Here is a 14,086-nt window from a genome sequence, read left to right on the forward strand (position 1 = left end):
TCCTCTCACTCGGAGGCTTAGCTGCAGTCCAAGCACTCGCCTAAGTTATAAAAATCCTACCGAGTGGTGAGCAATCCTCACACTCGGGGGCTTAGCTGCAGCCTCGTGCTCGCCTAAGTTATAAAAATCCTACCGAGTGGTGAGCAATCCTCCCACTCGGGGGCTTAGCTGCAGTCCAAGCACTCGCCTAAGTTTATCAAAATCCTACCGAGTGGTAAGCCAGCCTTCCACTCAGGGGGCTTAGCTGTAGTCCAAGCACTCGCCTAAGTTTATCAAAATCCTACCGAGTGGTAAGCCAACCTTCCACTCGGAGGCTTAGTTGCGGCCTCGTGCTCGCCTAAGCACAGGCACCTTGCTTTGAACCTGCAAAGGACAAACCCCAGTGCGGTCGACAGCCCAAGAAACCCTCGCACATGGACATGAATGCAGCAAGGTAGGCAATGGAGTTTGGGGTAAAGTGGTGGAGCTGCGCTCCAAAGAAATTCAGGAAACCCCGGAAGAAAATGCTCGGTGGCAAGGAAAACCCCCGATCGACATGAGTGGCCAGGAGCACACACTCACCCTCTTCTGGCTGTGGCTGCCACTCCTTCCCCGGCAACCTCGCAGCTCCGTGAGGGATCAAGCCCTCGTCGGCCATGTCGAGGAGGTCCTTCTCTGTGATGGTCGACTGGATCCAGTCTCCTTGGACCCAGCCTTTCGGCAGGCGGGATCTGGACGAAGACCCCCTGCGGGTGGTAGATCTCCCCTTCGCCTTCTTCGATGCCGACGCTTTCTTGGCGCGCTCCAGCGCCGCCGTCTTCTCCTTGGCCATGGTCGCCGGCGAAATGCGCGAAGGAAAGTGGTGCGGAGGCGAGAGCGAGCGCGCTGAGCAGAGAGGAAGGAGGCAGAGGGAGAGAGAGAGAATGCTGAGACGCAGCACAGAAATCCCCACCGGGCGCATATATAAGGTCTCTTCCGAGTGGCTGACATGTGGGCCCGGTCGATCTAATCATATCTGGGAGCAGTTATGGGGACTGGATACGTGGCGAAAAAGGCGGCGCGGAGATCGAGGCGTCTATGCCCCGTCCCATCCGAACGCCGCGGTCCGCCCCGCTTCGCGCGCGCCCCCGAATTTCGCACCCCGCAGAATCCGCGAACAACAAATCTGCCTGTCAGACGCGGCGATTCCGGCGATCCGTCGCTCGGAGATCGACGAAGTTCGAAAGATCACTCGACGCAAAAATAGAATGGATCGAGTCGACCGAAGACGATTTGCTCCTTGTCAACGAAGAGATTCTTTGATCCAGAACAGCGCACAACTAGAGCGCAAAGGTTAATCGGAAACGACGTCAACTCCTCCTTCACTCGAAGCCTCAATCCATTCGGGGGCTAATGATGGGGTTATGTACCTAGGGTAGGGTCACGGACCTGTCCCAAGTAACTTACCCTAGGACATCCCTAGAAGAGGTCGCCTTCCAGTCGACCAACGAGGGTTCACTCGACCAACGAGGACACACTCGACTGGCCTGAAGGACTCGACCACGAAGACGCACTCGACCACCAGAAGGTCAAGAGGCACTCTGCACCGCAACGGCCTGTAATTAAGTAGACTTTATGATAGTAAAGGCACTTTATGTGGGGCGTTACCAGTAACGCCCCAGACTTAACTCACCTTAAACCTTCTCCTACGTGGGCTGGCTGGGGTCCTGGCGCACTCTATATAAGCCACCCCCCTCCACAGGCAGAAGGGTTCGGCACCTTGTAATCCATACATTCATAATCCACTCGACCGCCTCCGGGCTCCGAGACGTAGGGCTGTTACTTCTTCCGAGAAGGGCCTGAACTCGTACATCCTTTGTGCTTACAACCTCTCCATAGCTAGGACCTTGCCTCTCAATACCTACCCCCCACTCTACTGTCAGGCTTAGAACCACGACACCTGGGTATTTGATACTGGTTCTGTTGCTCATATTTGCAACTCGAAACAGGGGCTACGGGTTAAATGAAGATTGGCCAAGGACGAGGTGACGATGCGTGTCAGAAATGGTTCCAAGGTCTATGTGATCGCCATCAGCACGCTACCTCTACATCTACCTTCGGGGTTGGTTTTAGACCTCAATAATTGTTATTTGGTGCCATCGTTGAGCATGAACATTATATCTGAATCTTGTTTGATGCGATACGGATATTCATTTAAATCGGAGAATAATGGTTGTTCTATTTATATGAGTAATATCTTTTATGGTCATGCACCCTTGTTTGAGTGGTCTATTTTTGTTGAATCTCGATCGTGGTGATACACATGTTCATAATATTGAAGCCAAAAGATGCAAAGTTGATAATGATAGTGCAACTTATTTGTGGCACTATCGTTTAGGTCATATTGGTGTAAAGTGAATGAAGAAACTCCATACTTATGGGCTTTTAGAATCACTTGATTATGAATCACTTGGTGCTTGCGAACCATGCCTTGTGGGTAAGATGACTAAAACTCCATTCTCCGGAACAATGGAACGAGCTACTAACTTATTGGAAATAATACATACCGATGTAGTATGCGGTCCAATGAGTGTTGAGGTTGGTGGTGGGTATCCTTATTTTCTTACCTTTCACAGATGATTTGAGCAGATATGGGTATATATACCTACTTAATGAAACATAAGTCTGAAACGTTTGAAAAGTTCAAAGAATTTCATAGTGAAGTGGAAAATCATCATAACAAGAAAATAAAGTTTCTACAATCTAATCGTGGAGGTGAATATTTGAGCTACGAGTTTGGTCTTCATTTGAAACAATGTGGAATAGTTTTGCAACTCAAACCACCTAGAACACCATAGCATAATGGTGTGTCCGGACATCGTAGCCGTACTTTATTAGATATGGTGTGATCTATGATGTCTCTTACTGATTTACCGCTATGTTTTGGGGTTATGCTTTAGAGACGGACGCATTCACGTTAAATAGGGCACCATGAAAATTCGTTGAGACGAGCCTTATGAACTTTGGTTTGCCAAGAAACCCAAGTTGTCGTTTCTTAAAGTTTAGGGTTGTGATGCTTATGTGAAAAAGCTTCAACCTGGTAAGCTCGAACCCAAATCGAAGAAGTGCGTCTTCATAGGATACCCAAAGGAAATTGTTGGGTACACCTTCTATCACAGATCCAAGGCAAGATATTTGTTGCTAAAAATGGATCCTTTCTAGAGAAGGAGTTTCTCTCGAAAGAAGTGAGTGGGAGGAAAGTAGAACTTGATGAGGTAATTGTACCTTCTCTCGAATTGGAAAGTAGTTCATCATAGAAATCAGTTCCAGTGATTCCTACACCAATTAGTGAGGAAGCCAATGATGATGATCATGAAACTTACGATCAAGTTACTACCGAACCTCGTAGGTCATCCAGAGTACGGACCGCACCAGAGTGGTACGGTAATCCTATTATGGAAGTCATGTTACTAGACCATGATGAACCTATGAACTATGAAGCGATGATGAGCCCAGATTCCGCGAAATGACTTGAGGCCATGAAATCTGATATGGGATCCATGTATGAGAACAAAGTGTGGACTTCGGTGGATTTTCCCGATGATCCGCAAGCCATAGAAAATAAATGGACCTTCAAGAAGAAGACCGATGCTGACGGTAATGTACCTGTCTACAAAGCTCGACTTGTTGCCAAAGGTTTTTGACAAGTTCAAGGAGTTGACTACGATGAGACCTTCTCACCCGTAGCGATGCTTAAGTCTGTCTGAATCATGTTAGCAATTGCCGCATTTTATGATTATTAAATTTGGCAAATGGATGTCGCAACTGCATTCCTTAGTGAATTTCTTAAAGAAGAGTTGTATATGATGCAACCAGAAGGTTTTGTTAATCCAAAAGGTGCTAACAAAGTGTACAAGCTCCAGCGATCCATTTATGGACTGATGCAAGCCTCTCGGAGTTGGAATATACGCTTTGATAGTGTGATCAAAGCATATGGTTTTATACAGACTTTTGGAGAAGCCTGTATTTACAAGAAAGTGAGTGGGAGCTCTGTAGCAATTCTAATATTATATGTGGATGATATATTGTTGATTGGAAATAATACAGAATTTCTGGATAGCAAAAAAGGATACTTGAATAAGAATTTTTGAATGAAAGACCTCGGTGAAGCTGCTTACATATTGGGCATCAAGATCTATAGAGATAGATCAAGACGCTTAATTGGACTTTCACAAAGCACATATCTTGATAAAGTTTTGAAGAAGTTCAAAATGGATCAGTCAATGAAAGGGTTCTTGCCTGTGTTACAAGGTGTGAAGTTGAGTCAGACTCAATGCCTGACCATTGCAGAAGATAGAGAGAAAATGAAAGTTATTCCCTATTCTTTAGCCATAGGTTCTATCATGTGTGCAATGTTGTGTACCGGACCTAATGTGTGCCTTGCTATAAGTATAGCAGGGAGGTACCAAAGTAATCCAGGAGTGGATCACTGAACAACGGTCAAGAACATCCTGAAATACCTGAAAAGGACTAAGGACATGTTTCTCGTTTATGGAGGTGATGAAGAGCTTGTCGTAAATGGTTACGTCGATGCAAGCTTTGACACTGATCCGGATGACTCTAAGTCGCAATCCGGATGTGTATTTATATTGAATGGTGGAGCTGTCAGTTGGTGCAGTTCCAAGCAGAGCGTCGTGGCGGGATCTACGTGTGAAGCGGAGTACATAGCTGCTTCGGAAGCAGCAAATGAAGGAGTCTGGATGAAGGAGTTCATATCCGATCTAGGTGTTATACCTAGTGCATCAGGTCCAACGAAAATCTTTTGTGACAATACTAGTGCAATTGCCTTGGCAAAGGACTCCAGATTTCACTACAGAACCAAACACATCAAGAGACGATTCAACTTCATCTGTCATCAAGTCGCGGAGGGAGACATAGAGATTTGCAAGATACATATGGATCTGAATGTTGCAGACCCGTTGACTAAGCCTCTTCCACGAGCAAAACATGATCAGCACCAAGACACCATGGGTGTTAGAATCATTACTTTGTAATCTAGATTATTGACTCTAGTGCAAGTGGGAGACTGAAGGAAATATGCCCTAGAGGCAATAATAAAGTTTTTATTTATATTTCCTTATATCATGATAAATTTAAAACAAAACATAGGCTGGGCAACTCGCTCCCGGGGAGCTCCCCCGATGGCATCCTTCGTTGGTCGTTCGATCGGTGTTGACCCGGTCTTTTTTTCTCTGCTGGTCGTTGGATCTGGATGGAAAATATGTGTTGCCTTTTTGACCGTGCGGTGAAACGTCGATGGGGATGACCTGTGGGCTCGGGTAAAAGTGGATTGGCTGGGTCAAAGTTTTTTGGGTGTGCGAGCGGCCTCTCCTGCCGCGTCGCGTGCGTGCATGGTGGGCACTGCCCAGTTTCTGGTTCGCTCGCCCCTCTGCATTCGCCTGTTGGTGCATCTGCAAGTAGGCCTGCCTTTTCTTTGGTCCCACACGTCGGTCTGATGGCTATGGCTTTTTCGTGTGCGCGTTGCCTCCTGCGTCGCGTCGTGTCCCGGGTCAAACGCGCCGGGGGCCCGCTCCTCGCGTGCTGCCCGCGTCATGCGTTATGGGGAGCAGTTGCGCAAGGATAGGCCGATGCGTATATACCCGCATATGCACCCACGCCTATTCTATAGCGATGATGGGTGGGCCAGCGCTGCTCCCGTCCCATTCGTCGGTGGCACTGGCTGCGTGCACGTCTCGTCGCCATTGGGATTCACCAATCCCATCCGCGCCCATCCTCCAAACGTTCAAGGGTTCCGCCAACCCTTCGTCAAGTCTGTGCCCCCTCCGCCTCGTCTCCTACCTACTCCCTCCTCTCCCACGTCATTGCCCTCGAGCCCACGCCCCCTCCACCTCATCTCCTCTCCAATGCCGCCGCCCTAGATGCGTCGTCAGGGATGCCATCGACACGTCGGGATACGTAGGGATGGAGCTCAGCCCGAGCCTAGCAGAAGCCCACTCCTAACCCTATTCGCTCGATTGACAAGAGCAGGGAAACGGATTGGATCGAGGGCGCCCGCACGGCCTCGTTGCCGCTGCCGCATGGATTCGCTAGCCGCCGCCTCGAGTTACCTCCGTCATCGCCGCCGCGAGTCAGCTCCACCGTTGCCTTCAGGAATCTCATCCAGGCAAATTAACTTCCTCCGAGTCCCTGCTCTCCCTGGTCCTCCTGCCCTGCTTGATGCGTGTGTGTGTGTGTGCGTGCATGCGTGCGTGCGTTCCAGGCAAATTAACTTCCTCTGAGTCCCTGCTGTCCCTTGTCCTCCTGCCCTGCTTGATGCGTGTGTGCGTGTGTGCATGGGTGCGGGTGCGGGTGTGTGTGGGTGTGGGTGTGGGTGCGTATGTTTTTAGTTCAAGTGTGGATGCTCGGCAATAGTGATGTAGGTCATTTTGTAGAACAGCATGATTAACTTGGTCTATTTCTAGAGAAAATTCCTAGGAATTTGATTGACGGAGGCATCACTATCTGGCGCTGGATTATACATTTTTGCAGCACTACCACTATTGTTTTTGTTTGGCAGGAATGAATGTTCTAGGGTTGGAGCAGAGGGGGTTGAGCAGCAGTTGAGCTTAGGTGAGTGTTCAGGTTCTATAATTGACCCACCAAGAAAAGTGTGATGCCAGTTATGCAATTTATTTTCATAGAACATTGTTATCTTTATCTTGGTGAATGTACAGAGCTAATGTTCAGTTCATTGTCTCAGGCATGAATTTACAGATTCAAGATTTGCTTACACATGGGGCTTTTTATTCTCCTAATGTTTCTAGGTATTTCTCATTATCAAGAGCATTTACATTGCTTTACAGAGTATACATCAAGCACAGTTGAAGTACATATCAAATAGTTGTATTCCAGAGTTGTTTGATTCACATGATAAACATTCTACAAATAGTTCCCATGCCATAATAAGTTATAATGTTTTGTTTCTCTTACATTTATATGTTTACACCACTGCTTTTCTTCCAATTTTATTGGAGGCTCATATCAGGTCGCTTTGGAGGCTGATATCAGGTGGCTACTCATGTCTAGCTTGGTGGCTTGGTGCCTAAATTTTAGATGTTCCATTAATCTTGGCTGCTTTTCTAATCCGTTTTGGGCTTTAACCTTGGGTAAATGGACTAATCTTTTCCTTGTCTGTAAACTGTGTGCTGGCATGCTTATGCTCTTACAAGTTCCTCTTCTTTCATTTCACACATTGTCAGATCTAGAAGGTAGCAGCTTCTTTGTTCTCCTACTCAAGATTTGCTCATTGTTCAGTTCAAGCCATGTTCTTCAGGTATCTTCCTTTACATTTTCTTTACCTGATGGTCAGTTGATCTAGCCAAGGGCTTCTCTATTGTTCTTGGTTTCTTAGAATATGTTTTGCTTTGCTAACAAAATAGTAGGCATGTGTGTGAGATTACTTCTCGGTGAATCTAACATAAGATTCTACATTTAATTCCAGACTGTTTTTAACTCTCACAAGCTCTTTTTGCTGTTATGTGTTGCTGCAAGTTTGGACTTGCAAAGAGAACAATTGAAAACTTGACCACGACAATTATATTTACCGACTATAATGGTAACTGGGGAATAAGCATCCTAAGGCATTTGTACCAAACATGATTTGAATCCTTGGGCGTGCCAATATGTTCTCTCTATTTTAGAGTGTGATGCTCTTGACAATTGGAAGAATCAACATGTAAATCAATTTATAAGTATAAAACCTTGTGAGCTGGATCTCCATTTTCAATTGGCGGCTTTTCTTAAACATTCATACTTTTGAAAGCTTCTACAAGACTCTCATTGGACCATTCAGCACATGTTCTGTACCCCTGAGCAAGTTCATGGATACCCATATACTCCAATAAGATATTATAAGAACGTAACTAAAAGGAAAATAATATCTCTCCAAAAATAGAATTTTCCTGAAATCATTTCTCGAGATGCCCCCTGTAACCTATGTTGCGTTTATGACTGAATTGTCTTTTCTTTAAGACTAGCATGGTATCAGCCTTTGGCATCTTTAATCTTCAATGTAGAAGATTAAAATCAAATATGATCGTAGAAAACACAAATGAACACAATAAAAAATTTGATGGTAAAATTGTTCAATGTCTGCCATATTATATTTTGTTACAAGTGATAGTAGAAACTAACAATGAATTCTATCTACATTCAATGAACTATGGAGAATATGTGCTTGGGAGGGATTTGGAAAGAACAGTTACGACGAGTTCTTGTTTTACTTAATAATCTTCAGTTTTCTAATTCATAGCTCTGTGTATTGTGTAAACACTAACCAAAGGAGGATCACATTTTGTTATTCTTTTTTTAAATAATTATGAGTGAGTTGCATTCTGTTGGTTCACTAAACTCGCCTTATTGATTGTTTCCATACAAAAATAAACCCTTTTGGTCATTGTAGATGTGTACTGTTGTAACAATGCATGTTAGCTACAGATGTTATATAATTCTTTTTATAAATCTTGACTGAATCAAGATATCTTCTCCAGGAAAATCATTGTTTCTTCACTTCCAGGGCCAGCGTCACTCAACTTTGCTTGGATCATGCTTATTTGTTTCTACATTACCTTTGCTTAATATTTTCTCTTGATTTCCTATGTGATTGAGATGCGTGCCTATCTCGACTGTTCTGTTGTGTTAGCAATTTCTTGCCACTGGCCCATTATAACTATTGTTCATGTACCTGGTGCACTTCTAATTTTGAATTGTGCTTGCTGAGTGCCCTCATTTTTTTACTACCTTCCGTTGGTGTATATGCAAGTTGTAGAGCTTTGTTGTTCAATCTGGTTATAGCTTTATTCTCCTATTTTCTTACTCACTCCCGCATTGTCTTAGTTATTAGAAATGTAAATAGGCCATGTGAAAATAAGCTAAAGTAGCTTTTTTGGGAGATTTTTTGTGACATTGTTTTTTGTACAACAGAACCATTTTTCTGCTAAGTAAATTACATTATGTGTCCAGCATCTGATGGTTTGCTACCTATATTACTGGCTTGCATGCTTTGAGAAAATGATTTTAGCATGTTTGTCATTCATATAGCTGTCCATCTGCGAAAGAAAAAAATGTTATTTGCTCATGCCTCATGTCATAAAATCAAATCTCTGCACCATGCTGATATTCTTCATAAAGAAACCACTTGCTTTTACAATTACTGGACTACTGTGAGTGTCGTCGTCTTCATTGATGGGATGACAAGAGCGACAATAGCGCTAGCCAGCGAGGCAGGCTGCTTGGCTCTGGGGCCGAGACCTACCGTCCACTTCCGTTGGGCGGATCTGCCACTTCAAAAACTTACGGTGGCAATAAGAAATCTCAAGAGCTTGTTGTGATGATTTGAATGTAAGCAGTTTCCCTCGCTGTGCTTGTGTGCGCTTCTATGTCTTTTGTGGTCTATTCTTAGTGTATGGAATGGTTATATTAGCCCTGTAGTTTACTTTCATTTTTGAATCTTGATGCATCGAAAATAGTTGTAAAGTGCAAGACCTTATTTCTGTGGGTGAAATAATATATGCACATTGGCTCTTTTATTGTTTTTGATTATTGAAAGAGAGATACACATACTGGATTGCATTAATGGTGCTTAAAGTTTAAAAACCTTAGTAAAACCAACGTCCAACTTTGTACATCTGATGTTTTGGATTGTTGTGCCAACAATAAACAGTAAAGGAGAAATCTCCTTCAATATTCAGTTGGTACGCAGCTGCAGCTTCTATGTTATATTTGGAAGCTGCTCTATGTGATTTGTTGTGTAGTTTGTGATCAAATGAAGATAGAATTTTTATGAATATAACATGTGCAACATGCTACTAACAGTCAAGTTTGTTTGAAATTGTTCACTTTGTGGTCAGTGGAAATATGATTGCCTTGTGCACTTTTCCAGTGGAAGGTGAACTTGGTGTTGCTTGTTATGACGAAATGAGGTGTTTGCCTGGTTGTAAATTGCATGCTGATGTTATTGTAGTTATGTTCCGTTCTCTAAAGAAACATGGGGTCGGATGCAACAGGTTAAGGAAAAGGGCATTGTTCAGCTACGACAATAGGCAATGAAGAGCTAATCGAAGACATTTCATGGCAATAGCCAATGAAGAGCAAGTTGAAGGGATAGAAATATTTTTTTGGCTGCAAGCCCCTATTTTCTTCAACTAAGAGATATTAAATTTATTGCCATATGTGCTTGCCCGTAAGGAAATCAATTAAAATATGGATTTCTTTTCATCGCTAACATGGAATCAGCAGGTCTCTGCGCCATTTGGCGCAACGGGTCCACTAGTGTTTATTATTCATGCTAGAATTGTATTAACCGGAAACTTAGTACATGTGTGAATACATAGACAATACATAGTGTCCCTAGTATGCCTCTACTTGACTAGCTCGTTAATCAAAGATGGTTATGTTTCCTAACCATAGACATGTGTTGTCATTTGATGAACGGGATCACATCATTAGGAGAATGATGTGATGGACAAGACCCATCCGTTAGCTTAGCATTATGACCGTTACAGTTTCATTGCTACTGCTTTCTTCATGACTTGTACATGTTCCTCAGACTATGAGATTATGCAACTCCCGAATACCGAAGGAACACCTTGTGCGCTATAAAACGTCACAACGTAACTGGGTGATTATAAAGATGCTCTACAGGTGTCTCCGAAGGTGTTTGTTGGGTTGGCATAGATCAAGAATAGGATTTGTCACTCCGTGTATTGGAGAGGTATCTCTGGGCCCTCTCGGTAATGCTCATCACTATAAGCCTTGCAAGCAATGTGAATAATGAGTTAATTGTGGGATGAAGCATTACGGAACAAGTAAAGAGACTTGCCGGTAACGAGATTGAACTAGGTATGATGATACAAACGATCTAATCTCGGGCAAGTAGCATACCGATGACAAAGGGAACAACGTATGTTGTTGTGCGGTTTGACCGATAATGATCTTCGTAGAATATGTAGGAGCCAATATGAGCATCCAGGTTCAGCAATTAGTTATTGATCGGAGATGTGTCTCGATCATGTCTACAAAGTTCTCGAACCGTAGGGTCCGCACGCTTAACGTTTGATGACGATTTGTATTATGAGTTATGTGATTTGATGACCAAAGTTTGTTCGGAGTCCCGGATGAGATCACGGACATGACGAGGAGTCTCTAAATGGTCGATACATAAAGATTGATATATTGGACGATGTTATTCGGACACCGGAAGAGTTCTGAGAGGTACCGGGTAAAAACGGAGTGCCGGAGGGGTTACCGGAACCCCCCGGGGAAGCAATGGCCCAACATGGGCCATAGGGGAGAGAGAGGACAGCCCGCAAGGGGGTGGCGCCCCCCCCCCCATGGGGAATTCGAATAGGACTAGGGGAGGGGGCGTGGCCCCCCTTTCCCTCTCCCTCTCCCTCTCCCTTCCTTCTTCCCCCCTTCCACCAAGTGGAATCCTACTAGGACTTGGAGTCCTAGTAGGACTCCTCCCTATTGGCGCGCCCTACAGGGTCGGCCGGCCTCCCCCTCTCCTCCTTTATATACGGGGGCAGGGGGCACCCCAAAGCACAACAGACAATCTCTTAGCTGTGTGCGGTGCTCCCCTCCATAGTTTAACACCTCGGTCATATCGTCATAGTGCTTAGGCGAAGCCCTGCGCCGGTAACTTCATCATCACCGTCACCACGCTGTCGTGCTGACGGAACTCTCCCTCGTCCTCAACTAGATCAAGAGTTTGAGGGGCGTCATCGGGCTGAATATGTGCTGAACGCGGAGGTGCCTTACGTTCGGTACTTGGATCGGTTGGATCGTGAAGACGTTCGACTACATCAACTGTGTTAACTAACGCTTCTGCTTTCGGTCTACAAGGGTACGTAGACACACTCTCTCCTCTCGTTGCTATGCATCTCCTAGATATATCTTGCGTGATCGTAGGAATTTTTTGAATTACTACATTCCCTAACACTTAAGCCATCATTCTTCATCTTGTCGGCCTTATGGTCATCCACAAGTTGTGTCCTCCTTGGTATGACTTCTAATAGCACCCAACAATGGCCAAACTAAATTGGTTCTTCTTCGTTTGTTGATACATAGTGGCTACCACTACCATCTAGCAAACAAGTATAACAATGAGAATGCAACAAAAAACAAGCAATCCAAATGATGACAAATGAAGCAATTGAACTTATGTGAGTTGGCACTCCCATCCCACTTTGAGAGTGGTCAACCGTTTGTGTATAGTAGCCACGTACTTGTTCACTTCCTCTTGAATGATCCACCATCGATGTTGGAGAGATCCACATTGCGGTTGCTCGCGATAGGATTGGGCTCCACATATTCCTTGTGTTCTTGATAGTGCTTGTGGATCTTCTCCCAATACCTATTGCACTTTTACTCTATATAACATAGAGGGCCCATATTTGTGGCCAACTAAGCTTTAACCAACAAGATATCGTCAAAAGTTGTGAATGCGGGACCTCTTGCCTTGCCTTCCTTTTCTTGTTGGGGTTGAGGTTTAAAGTTTTGCCAACTTCTAACGTAGGACAATTTGGACCCCCTTAAGTCATAGTCCATTTGGGTAGGCTCTTGATTATCGTTGATCATTTCCAACATGATATTCTCCTAAAATTATCATGATTTCAAATAACGGTTTATGCAACTTAATTGCTAATGGCATATGCAAGTTAATGATTACAAAGGAGCGAAAATTGTGCAGTACCCTGCTGTGTCATTCCGTCAAACAGGACGTGGGCAGACCCGACGTCACCGCTACCCGTGCTTGTTCGCGCCCGTTGGAGCTGCGGCGAGTGACACACGTTGCCCGCCGCTGCTTGCATTGGCAGAAAACTATCTGGAATGCTCCCAACAGGTGTGATGCGGCTTGAACTACGTCGGTATTTCCCCAAAGAGGAAGGGATGATGCAGCACAGCTACGGTAGGTATTTCCCTCGGTGATGAGACCAAGGTTATCAAACCAGTAGGAGCACCACGCAACACTACGTGAACGACACTTGCACACAAAGAATAAATACTTACAACCTGACGTAAAAGAGGGGTTGTCAATCCCTCCTGGGTAAAAATATAGATAAAATTGTAGTAGATTGAATAAATAGATCTCGGGGGAACGCAAGATAAAATAAATAACAATAAATTGCAACAAGGAATTTTTGGGTTTCTGGATTAATAGATCTGAAAATAAAAGCAAATAAAAATATATCTCAAACGAAAATATGATAAAGAAGAGACCCGGGGGGCGTAGATTTCACTAGTGGCTTCTCTCGAGAAAAATAGCATATGGGGGTTAAACAAATTAATGTTGGACAATTGATAGAACTTCAAATAATTATGACAATATCCAGGCAATGATCATTATATAGACATTGATGACCCACAAGTGTAGGGGACCTATCGTAGTCCTTTCAATAAGTAAGAGTGTCGAACCCAACGAGGAGCAGAAGGAAATGACAAGCGGTTTTCAGTAAGGTATTCTCTACAAGCACTGAAATTATCGGTAACAGATAGTTTTGTGATAAGGTAATTTGTAACGGGTAACAAGCAATGAAAATAAATAAGGTGCAGCAAGGTGGCCCAATACTTTTTGTAGCAAAGGACAAGCCTGGACAAGTTCTTATATAGATAAAAGTGCTCCCAAGGACACATGGGAATTATCATCAAGCTAGTTTTCATCACGCTCATATGATTCGCGTTCATTACTTTGATAATTTGATATGTGGGTGGACCGGTGCTTGGGTACTGCCCTTTCTTGGACAAGCATCCCACTTATGATTAACCCCTATTGCAACCATCTTCAACTACAAAAGAAGTATTAAGGTAAACCTAACCATAGCATGAAACATATGGATCCAAATCAGCCCCTTACGAAGCAATGCATAAACTAGGGTTTAAGCTTCTGTCACTCTAGCAACCCATCATCTACTTATTACTTCCCAATGCCTTCCTCTAGGCCCAAATAATGGTGGAGTGTCATGTAGTCGACGTTCACATAACACCACTAGAGGAGAGACAACATACATCTCATCAAAATATCAAACGAATACCAAATTCACATGACTACTTATAGCAAGACTTCTCCCAT

General features: G+C 44.1%; 1 long non-coding RNA gene across 2 annotated transcripts; it reads left to right on the top strand.

The window, feature by feature from the left end:
• The first annotated feature begins 5,808 nt into the window (after positions 1-5,808).
• On the top strand, positions 5,809-9,511 carry LOC119324263. Of its 2 annotated transcripts, none has more exons than XR_005156830.1 (5): positions 5,809-6,588; positions 6,719-6,782; positions 6,993-7,124; positions 7,218-7,291; positions 8,508-9,511. It is a non-coding gene; the product is annotated as an uncharacterized LOC119324263 (long non-coding RNA). The 2 variants fall into 2 exon arrangements; XR_005156829.1 differs by having other exon boundaries at positions 7,004-7,124.
• Positions 9,512-14,086: the final 4,575 nt, after the last annotated feature.

This window comes from Triticum dicoccoides, chromosome 6B, assembly GCF_002162155.2.
Source record: "Triticum dicoccoides isolate Atlit2015 ecotype Zavitan chromosome 6B, WEW_v2.0, whole genome shotgun sequence".
In the NCBI taxonomy this organism is placed as follows: domain Eukaryota; kingdom Viridiplantae; phylum Streptophyta; class Magnoliopsida; order Poales; family Poaceae; genus Triticum; species Triticum dicoccoides.